This window comes from Balaenoptera acutorostrata, chromosome 7 (genome assembly GCF_949987535.1).
Source record: "Balaenoptera acutorostrata chromosome 7, mBalAcu1.1, whole genome shotgun sequence".
In the NCBI taxonomy this organism is placed as follows: Eukaryota; Metazoa; Chordata; class Mammalia; order Artiodactyla; family Balaenopteridae; genus Balaenoptera; species Balaenoptera acutorostrata.
The window spans coordinates 43,274,103-43,301,424 of NC_080070.1; the positions used below are offsets into that span (position 1 = coordinate 43,274,103).

The 27,322-nt window shown below is 39.0% G+C and overlaps 1 non-coding gene across 1 annotated transcript; it reads right to left on the minus strand.

Annotated features, from left to right (window-relative positions):
* Positions 1-5,417: 5,417 nt before the first annotated feature.
* LOC130708650 (U6 spliceosomal RNA) lies at positions 5,418-5,524 on the minus strand. The gene has a single exon (XR_009008957.1). It is a non-coding gene; the product is annotated as a U6 spliceosomal RNA (small nuclear RNA).
* Between the last annotated feature and the right edge of the window lie 21,798 nt (positions 5,525-27,322).

The window sequence follows — 27,322 nt, forward strand, 5'->3', positions numbered from 1 at the left end:
ATATGTAGGAATATAGATTGGAGCAGTGTTTTGGGAAAGTTTTCACACTATATCTCAACAACCTAAATATTATCCTTTGATTCAGTAGTTCCACTTCTAAGAGTTGAACCTATGGAAATAATCCTAAATATTAAAGAAGTTTTATGCAGAAAGATGCTCACTGCAGTATTATTAATAGGGGTTTGTTAAAGTAGCATGCGTCCACTCAATGGAATGTCATGCAGCTTTTCCAAATGATGGTTGTAAAGCTATGTTTAACCTCAAAAATGTATATGATAGGCTAGATTAAAAAAACAGAATACAAAATTTTGTCTATTGGATGAGTATAGCTATGTAAAAATATTGTGAAACAAAAAGCTCTGTGCAGCATTTGCCAAGTTCAGCCTATGCCTAAGTAGTCTTTTAAAAAAATTTTTGGCTGCGTTGGGTCTTCGTTGCTGCATGCAGGCTTTCTCTAGTTGTGGCGAGCGGGGGCTACTCTTCGTTGCGGCGCGTGGGCTTCTCATTGCTGTGGCTTCTCTTATTGCGGAGCATGGGCTCTAGGCGCGCAGGCTCAGTAATTGTGGCACGCGGGCTCAGTAGTTGTGGCTTGCAGGCTCTAGAGTGTAGGCTCAGTAGTTGTGGCACACAGGCTTAGTTGCTCCGCAGCATGTGGGATCTTCCCAGACCAGGGATCAACCTGTGTCCCCTGCACTGGCAGGCAGATTCTTAACCACAGAGCCACCAGGGAAGTCCCTACGCCTAAGTATTCTTTAGCAATACAGCAATACATTTGAAAGAATTGTACACATTTGTGGGTGAGGATGGAGGAGGTTAAGACTGAAAAGGCAGGACTGTGAAGGGGAGAGGGACAAGGTTCATTTTGGTCCAGTGGCTGGAACTGTGACAGAAAGGATTCAGTTATTTGTCAAATGAATGTGAGATGACCCCTAAAATTCCTCCCATTGTGTCTAAGACCTTGCATTTCATCATCTGAAAAAAAGTTATAAGATGTTCTGTTATAATGTTCTTTCTTCTCAAGACTTTCCAGTCATGAAGGCTTTCTCAGAAAGACAGAACACTCATGGATAAAAAGTCAGTTTCTAAGAAGGTAGACAAACATACCTTCTCTACTTCCCTCTCCTCTTTTCCCTCTGAAAGAACAAACGGCTCTTCCTTACCACAGTAAATTCAGTCTTTCACTTGTTTACTCTCTCAATTAAGCCACCATGTTTTAAAGTAGTAAGACAGTTACCACTTCTCAAAGGTCTTTAATTTCCTTGCAACAATTTCTCTTTGGAGGGCTGCCAGGGTGATGGAATCTCAGATCACAGACACAGTTAAAATGGACAAAAAAAGAAAGATACAAGAAGGAGGTAAAAATGCCCATAATGCACTCACATATCTTGAGGAAACCTTTAATCTAATGAGAATGGATTTTGTTGAGAAGACTGTACATGAACAATTAATTATTCATGGAAGAGACATCATTAGGATTTCATTTTGTTTAAAGGCCTCTAAGTGACTTAGGCAATTGGGTTAAGCTGGAGAAGAATTTCAAGAAAGAGACAAGGGAATGCTTTTCATCATACTGACTTTTTCTAATATTTTCATGATAGTTATTATGACTTGGCACATTAATTACACTCCAACTAAAAACCTCCAATGCTTTGCCTGGGCAAGAGTTTCCACAGGGGTGGGTCATGGACCAGTACGGTCAGATGGTAGCAGATTGACAGAAATTTCTGAAAGGATTAAAAGATTTATTTCAGAATTCTGTAATAATTCAATGTGGCTTTTTGGTTACTTTGGGAGTGTAAGGAGTCTCATTGAAATAACAATGGGATTTGTGTAAGCTGTGACATTTGCACTCAATGATCCTTTTCCCAGGGCCCTAGGGGAGGGGAGCACCTAAATTTGTAGTAAGTGTAAAGTAAGATACTTTAATATAAACCCCAGAGATCTGGAGTATTATAGGCCCTTATTGCCTGCGTGTCTTAAAGGCAACCATCCAAAATTGGTGTCAGGTTGAGATTTCAAAGTGACATTTATTCTAAATGTAGAGAAATAGGGTACATTTATAGAGAGGCATTGAATAAGGGATCAATTTCAACGGACACTGAAGAAATGTTAGTTGAATTAATTCAGGAGTTTTTGTCTGTGTTTGTATCCCAAGCACCCAGGACAGTGCCTGGCACAGAGTAGGTGCCCAGTAAGAATTAGTTGTTGAGGAATTTTAAGGGTGAAATAGTAAATCAGGGCAAGTCTGTGTGGGCACCAAGTAGGGGTTGCAGTTGTGGTGTGGAGTTGGTAAAAGGGAGAACCTCTTCCCTGTTTGGGAACCAAACAGTCCTGTAACACCTTTAGGATAGTGAAGTGTTAGAGTTAGCACCCTAGGCCTGAGGTGGAGCGGTAGAGAGGAGACAGCTGCAGATGTGGAGGAGGAAACCTTGGGGTTGAAGCCTTAGCTGAGTCCTGGGCCAGCAGTCACAGCAGCGGCTGCCACCATATACAAAGATCTACATGTTGCAGTAGGATGGAGAGTCAATGAACAATAAATGCAACAGGTAAGTAAATTATAGACCATGGTAGAAGGTGATAAGTGCTATAAAAACTTTTAAAATAGGGGCATGCCTAATATGGTTTCATTTACAAAAGTCTACTTCACACGTTTTCAGAAACATGTCTCATGGAAAAACAAGATATTCCTTTATCTTTATACATTCCCAGGAACACATTTTTATCACCACTGCTTAACTGATGATGATATCAAGCCAATATTTAGGCAGTTTTTATACAATGGCAGCTCTAATTTTTCAGCAGCAAAGTTTTCCCAGCAGCTCCCATATTTTAATATCATAACTAACTACACATATATGTGTTTATCTGTCTCAGCCTCTCTGTATCTCCGTGTTAGGTAGAGTGGTGAGATGGCATGTTGTTTTCTTAGCTTGACACACACCACAGCCAGAATTCCATGACATGGTTTACACATTTTAGAGCTAAATGTTTAGGCCTTGAGAACAGGCCTTCCTCTCTTAAAATCAAATGCTTTGCTTTCAACACTGCTTCCTTCATGCGGTGCAAGGAGAAGTCTCGCCCCTGAGTTTGGCCCTGAGTGGGAAACACAAGCACTGGGATGAAGCAGAGAGCTGGGGCCGAAGGAAATGTTTTTTCTGTTGGCTTAGCTTGTGGCCAGACTAAAAGAATTTGATTTCATACCAACCAAACAGACGCTTCCGGGTAGGGAAACGGACACTAATGTTTGTGATTGAGTCTCAGGATGGTTCCACCCTGCCCTGCTTTCTTTTAGCTTATTAATATCTTGTGGTTCTTGCCTCGTAAGTCTTAAGAATTTTAAGATTCAGGTACCCAGTAATAGTTTACAATAAAAATATGGGCTTTGTTTTCTGGATCCTTTTTTGGGAAAAATAGAATTTGCCGAGGTGCCTTTCTTCCTTTATCTCTATCCTATACAATCCTTCCCACCTTCCACATTTTAGTCTAAAGGTAGCTGTAGTTCCTTGTTTACTTTACTCATTCAAGTCTAGGAAGCACATTGGTCAGAAGGCTGAACACTAAAGCTCTTTCCTCTTAGCCACAGAAGAATAAACTAGAGGTTTCATGCATCACTCTGATAGTATTCTGTTTCCTTCACCACTGTAATTCCATTATTACAGGGAAAAAAAAGATGATGATACTTGGATGGAAGGGAGTCAGTGCAATACAAATTCTTGGAAATGTGTGAGTGGTGTGCATTAAGATGTCGGGTTTCCATCTCATTTACGTTTGTTTTGTAGACACTACAAGTAGGTAACCTGCAAAGAAGCTGGGGGGTGGTGTGTGGAGGAGCCATAGCTCCAAATGCTACCTCCACATTAGGATTACTATTACCATTTGGCATGGGGCCAAAGTTTCATCTTCTAACCACTGAGATTCTTCAATTTGTGGGGAAAAAGGAAAATAAATCAAAACAATGGTATAGTTTTAATTTCTTCTCTGAGAAAAACGATGTCAGCCAAATCTGTACCTTTAAGCCAGTATGACCTGCCCATGAGGGCAACTGGCAAAGAGTCACTGTGGGTGCTTTAGCTCAGTGGGCTTAATTTTTCGATTTTAAATTCCAGTTTCATCCCTGTTATACTTGGCTTCTGTCATTGGCTTGGTCTCACAGCATCAGCCTTACTTTTGCTGGATGGATTTTGTGTTGGAACTTTGTTTCCCCAACTTTGACTAGCAGATGGCCAAAGAACTCAAGTTCTGGCCCATTCCCCCTCCTGATTGTTTCAAGTATATTCAACATAGGGTCTGAGCATCAAATACCCACCTGGGCTCAGGTCAGGCCACCATAATTGCCTAAATATTTGGATTTCAAACAGTAAGAGCAATGCTGATTCTCAACCACCAACCACCATGACTATGGTCATGATGAAGGTACTCTGGATGTGCTGAGAAGTCTTGTTCCCTATCTGCAGCCTGAGACTACAGTCTCAAGCCTTCTTTTGAAGTTTGAAGACTCGCCTCTAGGTTGGAAGGGTCATCATTTGCTTGAGAGGGACACCAAATTTTTTTTTTTTAACATCTTTATTGGAGTATAATTGCTTTACAGTGGTGTGTTAGTTTCTGCTTTATAACAAAGTGAATCAGCTATACATATATCCCCATATCTCCTCCCTCTTGTGTCTCCCTCCCACCCTCCCTATCCCACCCCTTTAGGTGGTCACAAAGTGCCGAGCTGATCTCCCTGTGCTATGCAGCTGCTTCCCACTAGCTATCTATTTTACATTTGTTAGTATATGAGGGTCCGTGCCACTCTCTCACTTTGTCCCAGCTTACCCTTCCCCCTCCCCATGTCCTCAAGTCCATTCTCTATGTCTGCATCTTTATTTCTGTCCTGCCCCTAGGTTCTTCAGAATTTGTTTTTTTTAGATTCCATATATATGTGTTAGCATATGGTATTTATTTTTCTCTTTCTGACTTACTTCACTCTGTATGACAGTCTCCAGGTCCATGCACCTCACTACAAATAACTCAATTTCGTTTCTTTTTATGGCTGAGTAATATTCCATTGCATATATGTGCCACATCTTCTTTATCCATTCATCTGTTGATGGACACTTAGGTTGCTTCCATGTCCTGGCTATTGTAAATAGAGCTGCAATGAACATTGTGGTACATGACTCTTTTTGAATTATGGTTCTCTCAGGGTATATGCCCAGTAGTGGGATTGCTGGGTCGTATGGTAGTTCTATTTTTAGTTTTTTAAGGAACCTCCATACTGTTCTCCACAGTGGCTGTATCAATTTACATTCCCACCAACAGTGCAAGAGGGTTTCCTTTTCTCCACACCCTCTCCAGCATTTATTGTTTGTAGATTTTTTGATGATGGCCATTCTGAGATGGTGTGAGATGATATTTCATTGTAGTTTTTTTTTTTTTTAAATACGGAATGCTTCACGAATTTGCGTGTCATCCTTGTGCAGGAGCCATGCTAATCTTCTCTGTATGGTTCCAATTTTAGTATATGTGCTGCCGAAGCGAGCACTCATTGTAGTTTTGATTTGCAATTCTTTAATGATTAGTGATGTTGAGCATCCTTTCATGTGTTTGTTGGCAATCTGTATATTTTCTTTGGAGAAATGTCTATTTAGGTGTTTTGCCCATTTTTTTTTTTTTTTTTCCACACACACACACTGTATTTTATTTTTACAAGAGATAAATAGACTGACACCAAGCATTGTACATGGATGACCACAACAAAAGCAACAATGATTGCAATTACCAAACATGAAACACAGTTATACTATGTCATAATATTGACATTCAGTCCAGTAATCCTCCACTGTAACAGCTCCTTTACTTTGCAGTGAAAATTGATTTGTATATTCTTTTCCTCTGAGTCCTTGTGGGATTTTTTTTTTTTAATTCAGACAGAAAGTCACAAAAATTATACTCATCCTCATCAGTTCACTCAGTCCCATGTAATTAATTTCTTTTTTTTTTCATCTTGATCTTTTGTTAGCACTTTTATGAGTTCATCAGTTTTTCATTAGAGTTCTGAAAATGCTTATTCATTCAGTTCAGCAGTACAGTCAGTTACCAGAAACCTGTACTTGTCAGAGTCTTTTCCATGAATTTCTTGAAGATGAAACCCTTTTATAGGAACATATTTGCAAAATCATCAGAGTACACCCAGAACTGTCTGTAAATGACAAAAGACTTAAAAATGACCATGGTTAAAGATTTGATGAAAGTTCATAATAATGCAGTTGACAAGAAAATTAGTTATTTCTGAGATATACATTTTAAAGTAATAACTAGGATTATTACTTATAACATTATACCAGAACATATAAGATTTTTAGACGTTTCCTGTAATGTCTGAAACATTTATATTAACATATTTCCATACATATTTCCATACAAATACAAATATAAGATTTTTAGAAATTTCATGTAATGTCTGAAACATTTATATTAACATATTTCCATACATATTTCCATACAAATACAAATATAAGATTTTTAGAAATTTCATGTAATGTCTGAAACATTTATATTAACATATTTCCATACATATTTCCATACAAATACAAATATAAGATTTTTAGAAATTTCCTGTAATGTCTGAAACATTTATATTAACATATTTCCATACATATTTCCATACAAATACAAATATAGGATTTTTAGAAATTTCATGTAATGTCTGAAACATTTATATTAACATATTTCCATACATATTTCCATACAAATACAAATATAAGATTTTTAGAAATTTCATGTAATGTCTGAAACATTTATATTAACATATTTCCATACAAATAACCCAATGATAGTTTAGTATTAGTTGTTTTGTTTGTTTTTTTATACTGCAGGTTCTTATTAGGCATCAGTTTTATACACATCAGTGTATACATGTCAATCCCAATCGCCCAATTCAGCACACCACCATCCCCACCTCATCGCAGTTTTCCCCCCTTGGTGTCCATATGTCCATTCTCTACATCTGTGTCTCAACTTCTGCCCTGCAATCTGGCTCATCTGTACCATTTTTCTAGGTTCCACATACATGCATTAATATACGATATTTGTTTTTCTCTTTCTGACTTACTTCACTCTGTATGACAGTCTCTAGATCCATCCACTTCTCAACAAATGGCTCAATTTCGTTCCTTTTTATGGCTGAGTAATATTCCATTGTATATATGTACCACATCTTCTTTAGCCATTCGTCTGTTGATGGGCATTTAGGTTGCTTCCATGACCTGGCTATTGTAAATAGTGCTGCAATGAACATTCGGGTGCACGTGTCTTTTTGAATTACGGTTTTCTCTGGGTATATGCCCAGTAGTGGGATTGCTGGGTCATATGGTAATTCTATTTTTAGTTTTTTAAGGAACCTCCATATTGTTCTCCATAGTGGCTGTATCAATTTACATTCCCACCAACAGTGCAAGAGGGTTCCCTTTTCTCCACACCCTCTCCAGCATTTGTTGTTTGTAGATTTTCTGATGATGCCCATTCTAACAGGAGTGAGGTGATACCTCATTGTAGTTTTGATTTGCATTTCTCTAATAATTAGTGATGTTGAGCATCTTTTCATGTGCTTCGTGGCCGTCTGTATGTCTTCTTTGGAGAAATGTCTATTTAGGTCTTCTGCCCATTTTTGGATTGGGGTGTTTGTTTCTTTGATATTGAGCTGAATGAGCTGTTTATATATTTTGGAGATTAATCCTTTGTCTGTTGATTCATTTGCAAATATTTTCTCCCATTCTGAGGGTTGTCTTTTTGTCTTGTTTATGGTTTCCTTTGCTGTGCAAAAGCTTTGAAGTTTCATTAGGTCCCACTTGTTTATTTCTGTTTTTATTTCCATTACTCTAGGAGGTGGATCGAAAAAGATCTTGCTGTGATTTATGTCAAAGAGTGTTCTTCCTATGTTTTCCTCTAAGAGTTTTATAGTGTCCAGTCTTACATTTAGGTCTCTAATCCATTTTGAGTTTATTTTTGTGTATGGTGTTAGGGAGTATTCTAATTTCATTCTTTTACATGTGGCTGTCCAGTTTTCCCAGCACCACTTATTGAAGAGACTGTCTTTTCTCCATTGTATATCTTTGCCTCCTTTGTCATAGATTAGTTGACCATAGGTGCGTGGGTTAATCTCTGGGCTTTCTATCTTGTTCCATTGATCTATGTTTCTGTTTTTGTGCCAGTACCATATTGTCTTGATTACTGTAGCTTTGTAGTATAGTCTGAAGTCAGGGAGTCTGATTCCTCCAGCTCCATTTTTTTGCCTCAAGACTGCTTTGGCTATTCGGGGTCTTTTGTGTCTCCATACAAATTTTAAGATGATTTGTTCTAGCTCCGTAAAAAATGCCATTGGTAATTTGATAGGGATTGCACTGAATCTGTAGATTGCTTTGGGTAGTATACTCATTTTCACAATGTTGATTCTTCCAATCCAAGAACATGGTATATCTCTCCATCTGTTGGTATCATCTTTAATTTCTTTCATCAGTGTCTTATAGTTTTCTGCATACAGGTCTTTTGTCTCCCTAGGTAGGTTTATTCCTAGATATTTTATTCTTTTTGTTGCAATGGTAAATGGGAGTGTTTCCATAATTTCTCTTTCAGATTTTTCATCATTAGTGTATAGGAATGCAAGAGATTTCTGTGCATTAATTTTGTAACCTGCAACTTTACCATATTCATTAATTAGCTCTAGCAGTTTTCTGGTGGCAGTTTTAGGATTCTCTATGTATAGTATCATGTCATCCGCAAACAGTGACAGTTTTACTTCTTCTTTTCCAATTTGTATTCCTTTTATTTCTTTTTCTTCTCTGATTGCCGTGGCTAGGACTTCCAGAACTATGTTGAATAATAGTGGTGAGAGTGGACATCCTTGTCTCGTTCCTGATCTTAGAGGAAATGCTTTCAGTTTTTCACCATTGAGAATGATGTTTGCTGTGGGTTTGTCATATATGGCCTTTATTATGTTGAGGTAGGTTCCCTCTATGCCCACTTTCTGGAGAGTTTTTATCAGAAATGGGTGTTGAATTTTGTCAAAAGCTTTTTCTGCATCTATTGAGATGATCATATGGTTTTTATTCTTCAATTTGTTAATATGGTGTATCACATTGATTGATTTGCGTATATTGAAGAATCCTTGCATCCCTGGGATAAATCCCACTTGATCGTGGTGTATGATCCTTTTAATGTGTTGTTGGATTCTGTTTGCTAGTATTTTGTTGAGGATTTTTGCATCTATATTCATCAGTGATATTGGTCTGTAATTTTCTTTTTTTGTAGTGTCTTTGTCTGGTTTTGGTATCAGGGTGATGGTGGCCTCATAGAATGAGTTTGGGAGTGTTCCTTCTTCTGCAATTTTTTGGAAGAGTTTGAGAAGGATGGGTGTTAGCTCTTCTCTAAATGTTTGATAGAATTCACCTGTGAAGCCATCTGGTCCTGGACTTTTGTTTGTTGGAAGATTTTTAATCACAGTTTCAATTTCATTACTTGTGATTGGTCTGTTGATATTTTCTGTTTCTTCCTGATTCAGTCTTGGAAGGTTATACCTTTCTAAGAATTTGTCCATTTCTTCCAGGTTGTCCATTTTATTGGCATAAAGTTGCTTGTAGTAGTCTCTTAGGATGTTTTGTATTTCTGCGGTGTCTGTTGTAACTTCTCCTTTTTCATTTCTGATTTTATTGATTTGAGTCCTCTCCCTCTTTTTCTTGATGAGTCTGGCTAATGGCTTATCAATTTTGTTTATCTTCTCAAAGAACCAACTTTTAGTTTTATTGATCTTTGCTATTGTTTTCTTTGTTTCTATTTCATTTATTTCTGCTCTGATCTTTATGATTTCTTTCCTTCTGCTAACTTTGGGTTTTGTTTGTTCTTCTTTCTCTAGTTTCTTTAGGTGTAAGGTTAGATTGTTTACTTGAGATTTTTCTTGTTTCTTTAGGTAGGCTTGTATAGCTATAAACTTCCCTCTTAGAACCGCTTTTGCTGCATCCCATAGGTTTTGGGTCGTCGTGTTTTCATTGTCATTTGTCTCTAGGTATTTTTTTATTTCCTGTTTGATTTCTTCAGTGATCTCTTGGTTATTTAGTAACGTATTGTTTAGCCTCCATGTGTTTGTCTTTTTTACGTTTTTTTCCCTGTAATTCATTTCTAATCTCATAGCGTTGTGGTCAGAAAAGATGCTTGATATGATTTCAATTTTCTTAAATTTACTGAGGCTTGATTTGTGACCCAAGATGTGATCTATCCTGGAGAATGTTCTGTGTGCACTTGAGAAGAACGTGTAATCTGCCGTTTTTGGATGGAATGTCCTATAAATATCAATTAAATCTATCTGGTCTATTGTGTCATTTAAAGCTTCTGTTTCCTTATTTATTTTCATTTTGGATGATCTGTCCATTGGTGTAAGTGAGGTGTTAAAGTCCCCCACTATTATTGTGTTACTGTCGATTTCCTCTTTTATAGCTGTTAGCAGTTGCCTTATGTATTGAGGTGCTCCTATGTTGGGTGCATATATATTTATAATTGTTATATCTTCTTCTTGGATTGATCCCTGGATCATTATGTAGTGTCCTTCCTTGTCTCTTGTAACATTCTTTATTTTAAAGTCTATTTTATCTGATATGAGTATAGCTACTCCAGCTTTCTTTTGATTTCCATTTGCATGGAATATCTTTTTCCATCCCCTCACTTTCAGTCTGTATGTGTCCCTAGGTCTGAAGTGGGTCTCTTGTAGACAGCATATATATGGGTCTTGTTTTTGTATCCATTCAGCCAGTCTATGTCTTTTGGTTGGGGCATTTAATCCATTCACGTTTAAGGTAATTATCGATATGTATGTTCCTATGACCATTTTCTTAATTGTTTTGGGTTTGTTTTTGTAGGTCCTTTTCTTCTCTTGTGTTTCCCACTTAGAGAAGTTCCTTTAGCATTTGTTGTAGAGCTGGTTTGGTGGTGCTGAATTCTCTTAGCTTTTGCTTGTCTGTAAAGCTTTTGATTTCTCCATCAAATCTAAATGAGATCCTTGCTGGGTAGAGTAATCTTGGTTGTAGGTTCTTCCCTTTCATCACTTTAAGTATATCATGCCACTCCCTTCTGGCTTGCAGAGTTTCTGCTGAGAAATCAGCTGTTAACCTTATGGGGGTTCCCTTGTATGTTATTTGTCGTTTTTCCCTTGCTGCTTTCAGTAATTTTTCTTTGTCTTTAATTTTTGCCACTTTGATTACTATGTGTCTCGGCGTGTTTCTCCTTGGGTTTATTCTGTATGGGACTCTCTGCGCTTCCTGGACTTGGGTGGCTATTTCCTTTCCCATGTTAGGGAAGTTTTCGACTATAATCTCTTCAAATATTTTCTCTGGTTCTTTCTCTCTCTCTTCTCCTTCTGGGACCCCTATAATGCGAATGTTGTTGCGTTTAATGTTGTCCCAGAGGTCTCTTAGGCTGTCTTCATTTCTTTTCATTCTTTTTTCTTTAGTCTGTTCCGCAGCAGTGAATTCCACCATTCTGTCTTCCAGGTCACTTATCCGTTCTTCTGCCTCAGTTATTCTGCTATTGATTCCTTCTAGTGTAGTTTTCATTTCAGTTATTGTATTGGTCATCTCTGTTTGTTTGTTCTTTAATTCTTCTAGGTCTTTGTTAATCATTTCTTGCATCTTCTCAATCTTTGCCTCCATTCTTATTCCGAGGTCCTGGATCATCTTCACTATCATTATTCTGAATTCTTTTTCTGGAAGGTTGCCTATCTCCACTTCATTTAGTTGTTTTTCTGGGGTTTTTTCTTGTTCCTTCATCTGGTACATAGCCCTCTGCCTTTTCATCTTCTCTGTCTTTCTGTAACTGTGGTTTTTGGTCCACAGGCTGCAGGATTGTAGTTTTTCTTACTTCTGTTGTCTGCCCTCTGGTGGTTGAGGCTAAGAGGGTTGATGGGAGGCTCTGGTGGTGGGTAGAGCTGACTGTTGCTGTGGCGGTCAGAGCTCAGTAAAACCTTAATCCACTTGACTGTTGATGGGTGGGGCTGGGTTCCCTCCCTGTTGGTTGTTTTGCCTGAGGCAACCCAACACTGGAGCCTACCCGTGCTCTTTGGTGGGATTAATGGCAGACTCTGGGAGGGCTCACACCAAGGAGAACTTCCCAGGACCTCTGCTGCCAGTGTCCTTATCCCCACGGTGAAACAGAGCCACCACTTGTCTCTGCAGGAGACCCCCCAACACCAGCAGGTACGTCTGGTTCAGTCTCCCCCAGGGTCACTGCTCCTTCCCCTGGGTCCCGATGCACACATTACTTTGTGTGTGCCCTCCAAGAGTGGGGTCTCTGTTTCCCCCAGTCCTGTCACAGTCCTGCAATCAATTCCCACTAGACTTCAAAGTCTGATTCTCTAGGAATTCCTCCTCCCGTTGCCAGACCCCCAGGTTGGGAAGCCTGACATGGGGCTCAGAACCTTCACTCCAGTGGGTGGACTTCTGTGGTATAAGTGTTCGCCAGTCTGTGAGTCACCCACCCAGCAGTTATGGGATTTGATTTTACTCTGATTGCGCCCCTCCTACCGTCTCACTGTGGCTTCTCCTCTGTCCTTGGACGTGGGGTATCCTCCTTGGTGAAGTCCAGGGTCTTCCTGTCAATGATTGTCCAGCAGCCAGTTGTGATTCTGGTGCTCTCGCAAGAGGGAGTGAGAGCACGTCCTCCTACTCCGCCATCTTGGTTAATCTCTCCGTTTTGCCCATTTTTGGATTGGGTTGTTTGTTTTTTTGATATTGAGCTGCATGAGCTGCTTGTAAATCTTGGAGATTAATCCTTTGTCAGTTGCTTCATTTGCAAATATTTTCTCCCATTCTGAGGGCTGTCTTTTCATCTTGTTTATGTTTTCCTTTGCTGTGCAAAAGCTTTTAAGTTTCATTAGGTCCCATTTGTTTATTTTTGTTTTTATTTCCATTTCTCTAGGAGGTGGGTCAAAAAGGATCTTGCTGTGATTTATGTCATAGAGTGTTCTGCCTATGTTTTCCTCTAAGAGTTTTATAGTGTCTGGCCTTACATTTAGGTCTTTAATCCATTTTGAGTTTATTTTTGTGTATGGTGTTAGGGAGTGTTCTCATTTCATTCTTTTACATGTAGCTGTCCAGTTTTCCCAGCACCACTTATTGAAGAGGCTGTCTTTTCTCCATTGTATATTCCTGCCTCCTTTATCAAGAATAAGGTAACCATATGTGCGTGGGTTTATCTCTGGGCTTTCTACCTTGTTCCATTGATCTATATTTCTGTTTTTGTGCCAGTACCATACTGTCTTGATTACTCTAGCTTTGTAGTATAGTCTGAAGTCAGGGAGCCTGATTCCTCCAGCTCCATTTTTCTTTCTCAAGACTGCTTTGGCTGTCCAGGGTCTTTTGTGTTTCCATACAAATTGTGAAATTTTTTATTCTAGTTTTGTGAAAAATGCCATGGGTAGTTTGATAGGGATTGCATTGAATCTGTAGATTGCTTTGGGTAGTATAGTCATTTTCACAATGTTGATTCTTCCAATCCAAGAACATGGTGTATCTCTCCATCTGTGTGTATCATCTTTAATTTCTTTCATCAGTGTCTTAGAGTTTTCTGCATACAGGTCTTTTGTCTCCTTAGGTAGGTTTATTCCTAGGTATTTTATTCTTGTTGTTGCAATGGTAAATGGGAGTGTTTCCTTCATTTCTCTTTCAGATTTTTCATCATTAGTGTATAGGAATGCAAGAGATTTCTGTGCATTAATTTTGTATTCTGCTACTTTACCAAATTCATTGATTAGCTCAAGTAGTTTTCTGGTAGCATCTTTAGGATTCTCTATGTATAGTATCATGTCATCTGCAAACAGTGACAGTTTTACTTCTTCTTTTCCAATTTGGATTCCTTTTATTTCTTTTTCTTTTCTGATTGCTGTGGCTAAAACTTCCAAAACTATGTTGAATAACAGTGGTGAGAGTGGTCAGCCTTGTCTTGTTCCTGATCTTAGTGGAAATGGTTTCAGTTTTTCACCATTGAGAATGATGTTTGCTGTGGGTTTGTCATATATGGCCTTTATTATGTTGAGGTAAGTTCCCTCTATGCCTACTTTCTGGAGGGTTTTTATTGTAAATGGGTGTTGAATTTTGTCAAAAGCTTTTTCTGCATCTACTGAGATGATCATATGGTTTTTCTCCTTCAATTTGTTAATATGGTTTATCACATTGATTAATTTGCATATATTGAAGAATCCTTGCATCCTGGGATAAACCCCACTTGATCATGGTGTATGATCCTTTCAATGTGCTGTTGGATTCTGTTTGCTAGTATTTTGTTGAGGATTTTTGCATCTATGCTCATCAGTGATGTTGGCCTGTTGTTTTCTTTTTTGTGACATCTTTGTCTGGTTTTGGTATCAGGGTGATGGAGGGACACCAAAATTTTTATATCCCATGTGGTAGGCAGAATAATGCCAATACAAAAATGTTCACATCAGAATCCCCAGAACCTCTGACTATGTTATGTTACATGGCAAGAGGGAATTAAAGTTACAGAAAGAATTAAGCTACTAATCAGCTGATCTTAAAATCAGGAAATTATTCTGGATTATAGAGGTGGGCCTAATGCAATTATAAGGGTCCTTTAAAGTGGAAGAGGGAGGCAGAAGAGGAGGTCAGAATTAGAGATCTGAAGATGATATGCTACTAGCTTTGAAGATAGAGGAAGAGGCTATGCACCAAGAAATGTAGAAATGTAGGTATCATATGTGTAGGAGGCCTCTAGAAGCTAGAAAAGGCAAGGAAATGGATTCTTTCCTAGAGTCTCTGGCAGGAACACAGCCCTGCTGACAACTTGATTTTGGCCCAGTAAGACCCATTTCTGACTTCTGACCTCCAGAACTGTAAGATAGTAAATTTGTGTTGTTTTAAGCCACTAGTTTGTGGAAAACTGTTAAAGCAACAATAGGGAACAAATATACCCCTCAACAACAAAAAAGCCCCTTTCTATTCCACGATGAATTTTTATAACCTAAAAAAACAAATCCATTCTTAAACATGTAAGATTAAACTGCTACTTAATATGCCTGGACTACTGGATATAAATACAGCTTTGTGCACATCCTTAATTAAATCCTTAAACAAGAAATTTAAATATGAAAGTGTTTGCTCAAAGTATATGTACATTTCAGAGACTTTGGAGACAAATTTCCTGATAAAAAATGCACAATCTCTCCAGAAGTGTATAGAGTGCTGTTTCTGTGAGCTCTTGCCAATACTGTGAAATTTATTTTTAAATCTTTGCCAATTGTTAGATGAAAAATTGTTTTTCATATATACAATAAATATTCATTGAGTAGTCACTTTGTGCCAAGCACTACACTGTGCAATGTGTTATTTTAATTTGAAAATGTTTAGTTGCCTGTTGAGATTGAACATCTTTTCATAAACTCAATACTACAGATACATATATATTTCCTGTTTGTAAAGCTCACTCTGGCTGTGGTGAGATGAATGGACAGTGGGAGGGGACTTGGGGCCAGAACTGAGGTCCAGTGATCCCTCCAGAGGCTATGGCAATAGTGCAAGTGGTGGCTGAGAATGGCTGGGCTGGGTGTGTGCAGTGCAGAGGACGAGAAGTGGTCAGGTTTGCGGTGTCCTGTTGGGTAGAGCTCAGAGGGCTTGCCGATGGATTGCAATGGGGGCTGTGAGGGGAAGAGGGGAATCAGAGAGTCATTGTGTGAGATAAAGGCAACCTATAAAGGCATGTGAAAATGCCTTCCAGCATATGTCTAGTGAGCAATAATTGTTATTTCTATTTGTAATTTCTTCTGTTTTCCCTGGGAATTTGATCATTTTTGGATCAAATGACTCAAGTTAGTTCTTGGTGCTAATTAATGTTGACCACAGCCAGAACTCCCCAAGAGCATACCTGTAGTGGAACAAATTTGCCTGTGTTACTTGCTACAGCAAAGGAAACCATACCAGGAAGCAACTCAGGATTTAAACTTGAGTCAGGTGATTCTGTGGAGTGTTTAAAGAAGCAGGGTACTTCTCTGGATTTGATACTGTCAGGAAGTAAAATTAAACCTATGCTTAGATAACAATAATTTTTATCTGGGAGATGAGAGAGAAATGGAGTGGAACTAAAGATGTAATTAGCAAAAAGGCAGTGGTCACTCCTGTTAGCTGAAAGAGGGAGACATTTGTTTATTTTCATGTTTTTCCCAGTATCCTTCTTTTTGTCTGTACTCAGACATAATCTGAGAGGAGTCTTACCTCTGTCTCACTCTATCATGATCCCAGAGTGACCTCATCTGATGTTGGTGTTCTGTGAAATTGTATCTTTAGTAGAACATCAGGGTCTTGCTGTTAGTGCCAGCTGATGGCTTTCAGAGATTTTTTTTCTAATTCTTACTTTTGGTCAAGGGCAGATAAAGTTAGGTCACAGGACATTAATCTGTGATGCTGAGATTTTCACCATTACTGAAATTCTGCTTGTCAGGAGGTTGTCCAGAGAATATCATTTGTACTTGGACAAGTTAGCACTTCTTGCTCCTTTGATTGCAGGATACATTGTTGAATGATCTGACGTGACAGTGGTTGTGCATGAGACAATGGTTGTCTCTGTACAGGATGTCCCAGGCAAGTGGGATATAGGCAATTATGAAAGACAAAATTAGCCTTTGTAGTAAGCTGTAGTAAGCTGTAAAGTCAGGGGCCAGATGACTAAATGCAGGAGCCTCTTTCACAGGCTCTTCCATCTCTCCAATTGTACTTATGTTGACAAAGTAAGGAGTATTTACTATAGCATAAATTTGGCCTTAGCTAGTGAACTGAACTAGTTTCTTGGGGCCTTCAGAGTAGAGATAGTGTGTACATAAAAATAATACTGTAAGGAGCACAGATTCTATTGAATAATAGTCATTTTTTACAGAAAAAAACCCTTTTCTAGTTTTACTCAATTTATATATTATTCATGTAGCAATTTTTAGTACATGAATTTTCAATTCATGTACTAATAACCCTCATGACTGTATTTAGACGTATAAAGATATACAAATATAAGACATAATAAATATAAATATTCTAACTATAGATTTAAAATATAACCTACTGATATATTTCAAAATAGTGTATATATTATATTGGACTTATCATTAAAATTTTTTCCATCATTCACATATATTTAAATGATTATTTCATTAATGAGTGAAATGGCATGAAAAAACTTGATCCTTAAATGATAATATATCTATTTCTGACACTTTATCAAATTAGAAAACATATTTCTAAACAAAACGAAAAGACAATCCTCAGAAAGGGAGAAAATAATTGCAAATGATGTGACCGACAAGGGCTTAATTTCCAAAATAGCTCATACAACTCAACAACAAAAAAACAAACAACCTAATTGAAAAATGGGCAGAAGACCTAAATAGACATTTCTCCAAAAAAGAAATACAAATGGCCAATAGGCACATGAAAAGATGCTCAATATTGCTAACTAGTAGAGAAATGTAAATCAAAACTACCATGAGGTACCACCTCACACCAGTCAGAATGGCCATCATTAAAAAGTCTACAAATAACAAATGCTGGAGAGGGTGTGGAGAAAAGGGAACCCTCCTACACTGTTGGTGGAAATGTAAGTTGGTACAGCCACTCTGGAAAACAGTATGGAGGTTCCTCAGAAAACTAAAAACAGAATTACCATATGATCCAGCAATCCCACTCCTGCGCATACACCCAGACAAAACTCTAATTCAAAAAGATGCATGCACCCCTATGTTCATAGCAGCACTATTCACAATAGCCAAGATATGGAAACAACCTTAATGTCCATGAACAGATGAATGGATAAAGAAGATGTGGTACATATATACAATGGAATACTACTCCAGCAAAAAGAACGAAATAATGCCATTTGCAGCAACAAGGATGCAACTAGAGATTACCATACTAAGTGAAGTAAGTCAGAAAGAGAAAGACAAATATCATATGATATCACCTATATGTGGAATCTAAAATATGACACAAATGAACCTATCTATGAAACAGAAACAGAATCATGGACATAGGGAACAGACTCGTGGTTGCCAAGGGGGAGGGGGTTGGGGGAAGGATAGAGTAAGGAGGTTGGGGTTAGCAGGTGTAAGCTTTTATATATAGAATGGATAAACAACAAGATCCTACTGTACAGCACAGAGAACTATATTCAATATCCTATGATAAATGGAAAAGAATACTAAAAAAATAATGTACATATTTATATAAAAAAAGAAAACATATTTCTTTCATGGTTGGGAATAAGCCAGAAGTCATTATAATTCTGGATTTATCATCTGAATACACTGATTTTAATAAGCAAACAATCAAATCACATCCATCTAGGAAACTCCAAAGGCCCCAAGAGAGGCAGCCAAGGACCCTAAATGAGGGCCCATATCTGAGTTACATGGTGATACAAAGAGGGGACTGTAGAAGCGTAGTGTGAGCTGGAAGGGGGCAGCACTGTGAAGAGCCCAGGTGCACACCACCCTGAGAGGGGCTCTGGTTGGAAACGTGTAGAGTTAGAAGGCAGAATAAACAAAGGAAAGGGTTTGGATTTGATAAAAGTACATAAATCCAAGTGTAATTATGGAGGGACCTTCTGGGACCCCACAGTGTATCATTTCTCCTGCTGATGCTACTCAACTCATTGTAGGTGGAAAATCATGTAGCTCTAGTTCTGTCTTTCCTCCATCACTCTAGGGAGGAGACCATGAATTGGGAGAAACAGGCTCACTTTCTAGCGCCCGAGGTGAGCTGACCTTGAATAGCTGCCACACTGAAGTTGTGTAATTCTCACAGCAACCTTAGTAGTAGATACTATGGTGATCTTCTTTTTTTTAAAAAAAGCTTTACATTTTAGAATTTTTTAAAAAATTTATTTATTTTTATTTTTGGCTGGGTTGGGTCTTCGTTGCTGTATGCGGGCTTTCTCTAGTTGCAGCGAGTGGGGGCTACTCTTTGTTGCGGTGCGCGGGCTTCTCATTGTGGTGGCTTCTCTTGTTGTGGAGCAGGGCTCTAGGCGCACGGGCTTCAGTAGTTGTGGCACGTGGGCTCAGTAGTTGTGGCGCACGGGCTTAGTTGTTCCACGGCATGTGGGATCTTCCCAGATGAGGGATCGAACCCGTGTCCCCTGCATTGGTAGGTGGATTCTTAACCACTGCACCACCAGGGAAGTCCCCACTATGGTGATCTTGATGTTCCACAGGAGAAACCTGAAGGTTAGAGCAATTAGTATCTTGTCCACATGCACAAATCTCGTGAGTGAGCTAGCTAGCCGTGAACGCATGTGGGCTGACTCTAGCGTTCACACTCCTAACCCCCATGCTCTCATGTCACCTCTTGTTGTGGGTCTTTCCTCCCAAATCACAGTCCTTTTGCAAGTGTCCCATGTTAGTGGGGAATCAAGGTTGACTTTGACTCTGAGGTTTTCATGCCGTACAACTGAGTGGGTTGTGGTGTTGCTTCCTAAGGTGAGGAAGACAGGAGTGGGCCAGGTCTGGGGAAGGGAGTGAATCAACATTTCTGTTAAGCTTATGATGCTTATCAGACAGCCAAGTGGAGAGCTGAGTCAGCAGTTGGATTTATAAGACTGGAAAGACTAAGGACAGGGACTTAACAAAATTTATTGTCCCCCACAAAAGTTCTTTTCTACTCCATCATGAATTTCAAGAGAGAGATACTGAGAGAGAGAGAGCATGGCAAAATGGTAAAACATTAACATTATTGAATATAAGAGATAGGTGCACAGGTGTTCACTGTATTCTTTTTACTTTTGGTAATGTTTGAAATTTTTCCTAACAAGATATTACCTGTGAATTCTTTATTGAATCTGTCCTCCCCTCTCCTTGTGCCCTCATGTTCTTTGCTGGTTTGGATTCCAGGCAGAACACTTGGGGAGGCCCTGCCGTGTGCTGTGGGGTGTTGCTGGTGGAGCCATGGTTACAGGGGAGCTCTTGGGGCTGGGCTTCAGGGCCGTGTTGGGCTGTGGCCCTCTGTGCCACTCTCCTTGGAGGCTGTCCTCAGGAAGGTGAGCAGGGAGGTGACTGTGACATCTGGTGGCCTGAGGCCAGGCTCTGACTTCCTTCAGTTCTCTGGGAGTTAGTGACATGTGCAGCCATGGTCAGATTTTTCATAGATCTCATGCTTTTATATGGAAATCATTCAGAAATTTTTATTCAGCTAAAAGTTGGCTTTATGGCAGGAGATACAATTTTGTTGGTACAAAACTTGCCCCATTGATTGAGGAAAAATGTAAATCCACTGACAACCTTAGCTCTGATAAAAAGGAGTATGGGAAGCTGTAGCCCCCTCTAGGGTGCTCTGACCTCCAGAATCAGCCATCAGGAGCCACATGTAGGAAAGCCATGTTGAATTGAAAAGGACTCACTGATTGGTGTAGGGAATCATATGCCATAACTGAGGCCATATAGGTGGGCTAAGAGAGAGAGAAGGCAATGTGGTAGGAGTAGAGGACATACTTCCTCATGGAACACACTAGTGCCTTCAGGACCTACTGGAGCTCCATCTCAAATAGACCGCCTCCATTTGATGATGGGGAGCTGCAGCGCATTCAAGTGCCATCCATGCTTGTGGGCACTGTGCCTGCATTGCAGCCTGGACCTGTGGCAGAGCCTCCTCTTGCTCTGGAACCCACTCAAAACTGGGAGGCTGGGACTTCCCTGGTGGTGCAGTGGTTAAGAATCCACTAATGCAGGGGACACGGGTTCAATCTCTGGTCTGGGAAGATCCCACATACTATGCAGCAACTAAGCCCGTGTGCCACAACTACTGAGCCCACGTGCCACAACTACTGAAGCCCGCGTGCCTAGAGCCCGTGATCCGCAACAAGAGAAGCCACCGCAATGAGAAGGCTGTGCACCGCAACGAAGAGTAGCCCCCGCTCGCCACAACTAGAGAAAGCCCGCGCACAGCAACGAAGACCCAACACAGCCAAAAATAAATAAATCAAATAAATAAATTTATTAAAAAAAACTTGGAGGCTTTCGGATCACTGGGTAAATGGGCTGGAATAACATGCCCAAATGAGGTATAAATTGCCTCCAAAATCCAAACAGACTCACGAGGGATTGTGTTTTATCTTTGTGGTAGGAGGGGCCAGATGCAGCAACGTGCCCTTCACCTTGGAAGGGATATACCGACATGCCCCAGACCATTGGACCCCTCAATTTTTTACTGAGGTAGAAAGTCCTTGATTTTTGGTGGGATTTATTTCCTATCTCTGGCAGGAAATACCAATGGGTCTAGAGTAGTCACTACTTCCTCTCAACAGATCCAGTTAACATAAATATTGTCAATGCAATGAACCAGAATGATGTTCTGCAGAGTGGAAACAGTGACCAAGATCCCTATAGACTAGGGCTGGAGAGTTGATACCCCTGAAATAGGAGAGCGAAAGAAAATTACTGGCCTTCTCAGCTGAAAGCAAACTACTTTTGATGGTCTTTATTAACAGGTAAAGAGAAAAAAGCATTTGCCAGATCAATAACAGCTTATCAGGTATGAAGGGATTTGTTGATTTGCTCCAGCAATGACACTATATTGGGAATAGCAGCTGCAATTGGAGTCACCACCTGATTAACTTTATGCTAACCCACTGTCATTCTGTTTACTGCACAGGCCAAATCAGCGAGCTGAATGGGGATGACTGGGGATGGATACGTAGGAATCACCATGGTGGTACTGATCTCTGCAATACCTCTAGGAATGAGATGTTGCTTTTGGCTTACTATTTTCATGGGTAGAAGCAGTTCCATTAGCTTTTACCTGGATTTTCCTATCATAATAGTCTGAGCATAAAAATAAAAATGGCTGCTGCTTCATTTTAACCCTCCAAATCTCACATAAAAATGTCTTTTGAGGTGTACCTTAACCAGAAACATTTCTGGGAATTCTGGGAGACATGGTTCAGCCTAGCCAAGTTGAACTGTTTAAAAACATTTCAAAATAAACTACAGATATCTTTACACTTCAGCATGCTTTTTCAAATTACGACATTCTATTCTCTAATTATATGCCATTGTGGTACTTTGTTATGCCCATTTCACAGATGAAGAAACTAAAGCACAGAGAGAGAAGGGAATGTGTCCAAGTTACACAGTAAGTGGTGGGGCTGGAGTTTATATCCGGCTCCGTCTGGCTCCAAAATCTGTGCTCTTTCTACTATTCTCATATTTGCCAAGCTGTAGGATGTGCATATCTGATGGTATTTAAAAGGACTTTACATGGCATGTGGACATGATGTAAAATCACATAATAAAAAAATTATTCCCTTTTTAATTATGTTCATTATTATGTCAAAGAAAAAGTCTCAGGTTAATACCAGTGTGTTTCTAACACCTCTCATCTCTGTAACATATTCTTTTTTTTGGCTGCGTGGCATGTGGGATCTTAGTTCCCCGACCAGGGATCGAAACTGCACCCCTTGTAATGGAAGTGCAGAGTCTTAACCACTGGACCTCCAGGGAAGTCCCTGTAACATTTTCTTATCTCACTTTAAAAAAAGAAAAATCAGGCCTCAGGCTTAGAGCCTTGCAGATAACAGTATCCCTAATATATATACATATAGAGAGTCCAAAGCTGGGGGAAGCTTTCTAAGGATATATATATATATATATATATATATATATATATATATATATATAGTATAATTTATTTATTTAAATTTGTGGTAGAGATTTGCAGTTCTTTTTAAAATAAATTTACTTAAGTAGAAAAGGAAAAAGAGTAAGTTTCCAAAAGGAAAACAATGAGTTCATTAATTTTATGCTAGTACAGGTAAAAACTGTAGCCCAAATTGTGCATTTGGTATGTGAATTACTAAAGTTTCAGGACACTCTTCTCAACTGTGCTGCTTTTCACTAGACAAATCACTTCCCTTGAGAAAACATGTTTTATCCATAGCCTCAGTGAATGAGCACCACTAAAATATTAATTATCTGAGCATTCTTAAGCATAACTGAATCAGCTTCAATTTGCCTAGACAGATAGACATTTTAGTGGTTCATAGCAAAATGTAATAAACTGAATAACTGTAGGCTTTAATGTAATCTCACACAATCCTATTACATCCCAATTACTTTTTTGACCTTTTTAGGATAGTTCTTGACTTAAAAACACACACAATCTGCAGTTCTGAATGTCTTCTTTCTGTGCTAAGCCACGAAATCAATAGATCAGAAAGAATTAATATCTTGCCATATCTTCCATTTATAACAATGCTGTCCCAGGAAAGGCATAATGCATGCTTCCCAGGCATAATAAATGTTTACTGAGCATTGTTTGTGAAAAGCTCCTTGCTTTTCACTCTTATGAGTTTCAGGACCTTACTAACATATTTTATTTCCCTTAAATTAATAAACAAATTCAGGGTCAATCCTATTGCTGCAACAGAAAAGGTGGGAGACTGGCTGAGTTAGACATAGATCTGCCGCTAGAAAGAAACTCCTCTTGAAAGTAGGTTTATAATGTGTTTAGAGGTAAATGACAGTGTCAGTTATACAGCCCAGGTAGAATTATCAAGAATTATACCATCTCCACATAGAATGATCAGCATGAAGTCCAGTTGTCCCTAGCCACTTCCACATAAGCAATGAGTTTGCCAAATGATTATAATATTAATAAATTAATGCACTCATTCAAAATTAAATAACCAAACTACCATTTATTGAACATCTATTATGTACCAGGTTCAAAGCTATATTTGGGGTAAACAAAGCTGTGTAAGACATGCTGACTGCCCTCTGGAGACTCCTGGTTTAATAAGGATGAAAACTAGACTAAATAAGTCCCAGTAAACTGAGATAGAGGCAAAAATAGAGGAGAGTGCCAGATATGGTGGAGGCACAGAGGAGGCTGTGGTCCCCTCTACTTGGAAGAGGCAGGGAGCACTTCATAGAGGGGGAGGGGGATGGGTAGGGTCCCGAAGGCTGAGGAGGGGTTACAGAAGCTCTAAACGAAGGCAAAGGAAAGTCATTTCGAAGGGGAAACTGATTCTAAGGAGGAAGATTAATTCTAAAGTTACTGAAGTATGTTCTAAAATCATCACTCTTTGGGAATGATTATTTTTAAGGTTTATTATGACTGCATTCATTTGTGGCTTACAGAAAGCCCAATTAACAGTGCTCTAAATAGGTAAGGATTTATTTGTTTCAAGCAATAAGAAGTGTAATGTAGGCCAGGCTAGGTCTGGTATGATAGTTCAGGGATGCATCTGTAAACCAGGCTCTTTTCATCTTTTTCTTCCACTAGCACTAGTGTATAGCCTTTGTCCTTACATTTGTGCCTCATGGTCACATGTTGCAGCTTCAGGCTCATGTCTACATCACAAGCAGGAAGATAGAAGAGGGAATGAAAGGGGGAAGGGATATTACAGCTGAATCTATTCTTTTAAAAAAGCTTTCCTGGAAGTTCCTCCTAGAGACTTCAACTAACATCATAGGCCAGAACTTGCTTATATGACCATCTCATCTAAGTGCAAGGGAGTATGAGAATGAAGAATATTAGCTTTCCAGTCCATGATTGAGGAAGGCAAGCAAGAAGGGAGCTGTGGATAGTTTGTGAATAGCTAATGTACAACATTTAGTACAAAGGTCTTGCAGGGAGGCAGTTCTAAACCCAAATCATGCAATTTTAGCCCTACAATTAGTTCTAAAGGAGGTCTAACTAATCATCCAAAGGAGGAGAAAACATCTCCTTTAAGCTCTTTGTTTTGTAGATGAGACAACTCAGGCCCAGAGAGGCTAAGGGACTTGCTCAGGATCTCATAGGTAGCTAGTGATAGAGCTGAACTAGAACTCAGGTCACCTGGTTTCCGGTCCTAGGCCTTTTCTCATGTACACTGAAATGATGTGCTGAACTTTGAGTATAGTTTACATGGATCTCAATTCAAACTGCAATTACAAAATATTGAAAGTGTCTCTAATTATTACAACCAGAAAAGAAAAACAACAGTTATAAGAAATAAAAAATCTCAAAGAAACTGAAAACTTAAGATACATGAGCAAATATTAATAAAATAGTACAATGTGTACTTGGTACCTTTTTTTTAAATTAGGGTATAGTTGTTTTACAATGTTGTGTTAGTTTTTACTGTATAGCGAAGTGAAGTAGAGCTCCCTGTGCTATACAGTGTACTTGGTATCTTACTTATCCCTGGAGAAGAGATGAAAGACCATGATTTATATTGTGCAAGAATAAAACCTCCCATCTTCTGAGGAAGAAAGATCTAAACCAAAGCTGGTTTTTCCAAGCATAATTCAACTAGCCTAGAAAGCGTTCGTCAAATCTTTCTCCTAACCCTTCTCCAGATCTGTAAAAGCAAGATGATATTCTTCTACATGAAAGCTATTTTCAGTCCTGTGGAGCCTATTTCTGCTGACAGCACTCTTGCTTATCACAGAATGTCTACAGGCTTGTCAAACAGTAGTTTGCAGAGGGGAGGATAATGAATGAGAAAAGTATTCCACAAAGACATTTTTCTTCCTTTTGCAATGAGAAAAGCCTGTTGTCAGATTATTGCCTCTTACCTAAAGGAAGGCCACTGAACATCCACACTGCAATTTAAACCATGGAGAACACAGGTTGTCTTATTAAAACGTATGTAAACGTTGATTTGGAAAGAAAACTATACAAACATGTTGTAATGACTCAATAAGGAAGCAAGTATGCCAAATATTACCTTCCACTTCTACACATTTTGAGAATGAAACATAAGAGATGCATGATTATACATTTCTATAAATTTTATCCATCAAGACATTCATGCAAGTGGTTGCTCAGATAACCTCTGTCTAAAGTCTGTTGTTTTGATGTGAGTCAAGTATGTTGGTGGCTTATTCTTAAGTCTGTCTTTAGAGATTTTTCTCATTTTGTGATATTTTGTGTTTTCAAGTAATATTTTAAAATTTGTTCAAGTTATCTTAATGTCTGCTCTGGATGCCACCATTTTGAACCCATATGGCAATTAGTGGCCTCCTTAGTCGTATCACTAATGTGGGTGGAACGTTATTATAATTCTAGAGTATAAAAAATCATATTTTATTTTCTTGTGCTTAGCATATGGTAAGCACCAGATATCTACTGATTGAATCAATTGATATGTGTCTTTTCATCATTCAAACTATACATACATTGAAGTGAAATACTATGCTTCACCTGACCTAACCCTATGTAGAATTCTTGGCCATCTTTGAGTGTGGCCACATTCTCCTCATCTCAGTGAAGTGAAGCCATTGAAGGAGTTCAAAGTATAAATGGGCTGTAGATGTTATTTTTGTCATATGGATAACAGCAAGAATAAATGACCTCATTAATCACAATCATAGGATCATGGGGATGCAGAGTATGGTAGACAATTAGTGGCTATTAGTAAGTTAAAAGTGCCTGAGTTTCAGCCCTCCAAATCACTAGTATGCATTTAAAAAAATCAGTTTAGGATATTAATCACTGTCATATCTTTACTATTTTTCTGTATGATTTCCCAAGGCTCCATCAGCGTCTCTTTGCAGAAAGCACAGTTTCTTCATGTCAAAGCCTCCTCCATTTGGCTGTGCTGGGGTCATCTCGGTCCTATGGGCTCCAAGCCAGCCCAGACTCCCCTTGCCTCATGGAAAGGTCCCCTTTGCTGCCTATGGTCCTTGGCTGGGACAATTCCATGCCTTCTAAAGCTCTAAATGGACAGAGTCAGGTGTCCATCTCTTATTTTCCCAGGAGGCATCTTGATACTTAGACAAAGAGGTCCATGGCCCAGAAAACTAGCTCTGCACACCAACAGGGCTGGGGAAATGAGCCTTCCAGGCCACAGAGGTCCTGCCTGCTCTTCTCCCCACAGGGGCCTCAGCCCCTTATATTTACATATGGAAAAGAGGCCCCTTCAGTGTTCAGACCTGCCAAACGAATACCTGTTACTAGGTGACTTGTGTTTATAGCCAGAAGCTTCTGACAGCTTTGAAAACAACAAAACCACAAAACAAAAAAAAACCCATTTCTAGAACTTTTGACTTCTTTCATTTAATCAAGAAATATTTACAGAACACTATGATGTACAGAACACTGTTCTATACCAATGTATTTCAAATCTTTTTAATGGAGAAAAATATTTTGCATTGAAACCCACTCCACACACACACACACACACACACACACACACACAATGAAACAAAGTTTCCTTTACTGAAACTTATCCTTAAAAGTGGGTATATCCTTAATATGCTGCTATTTGTTATTCCTTCCTATTTGCTTCTGTTTTATACTATTTCATTAATAAAAAGGTGGTCAGGCCACTA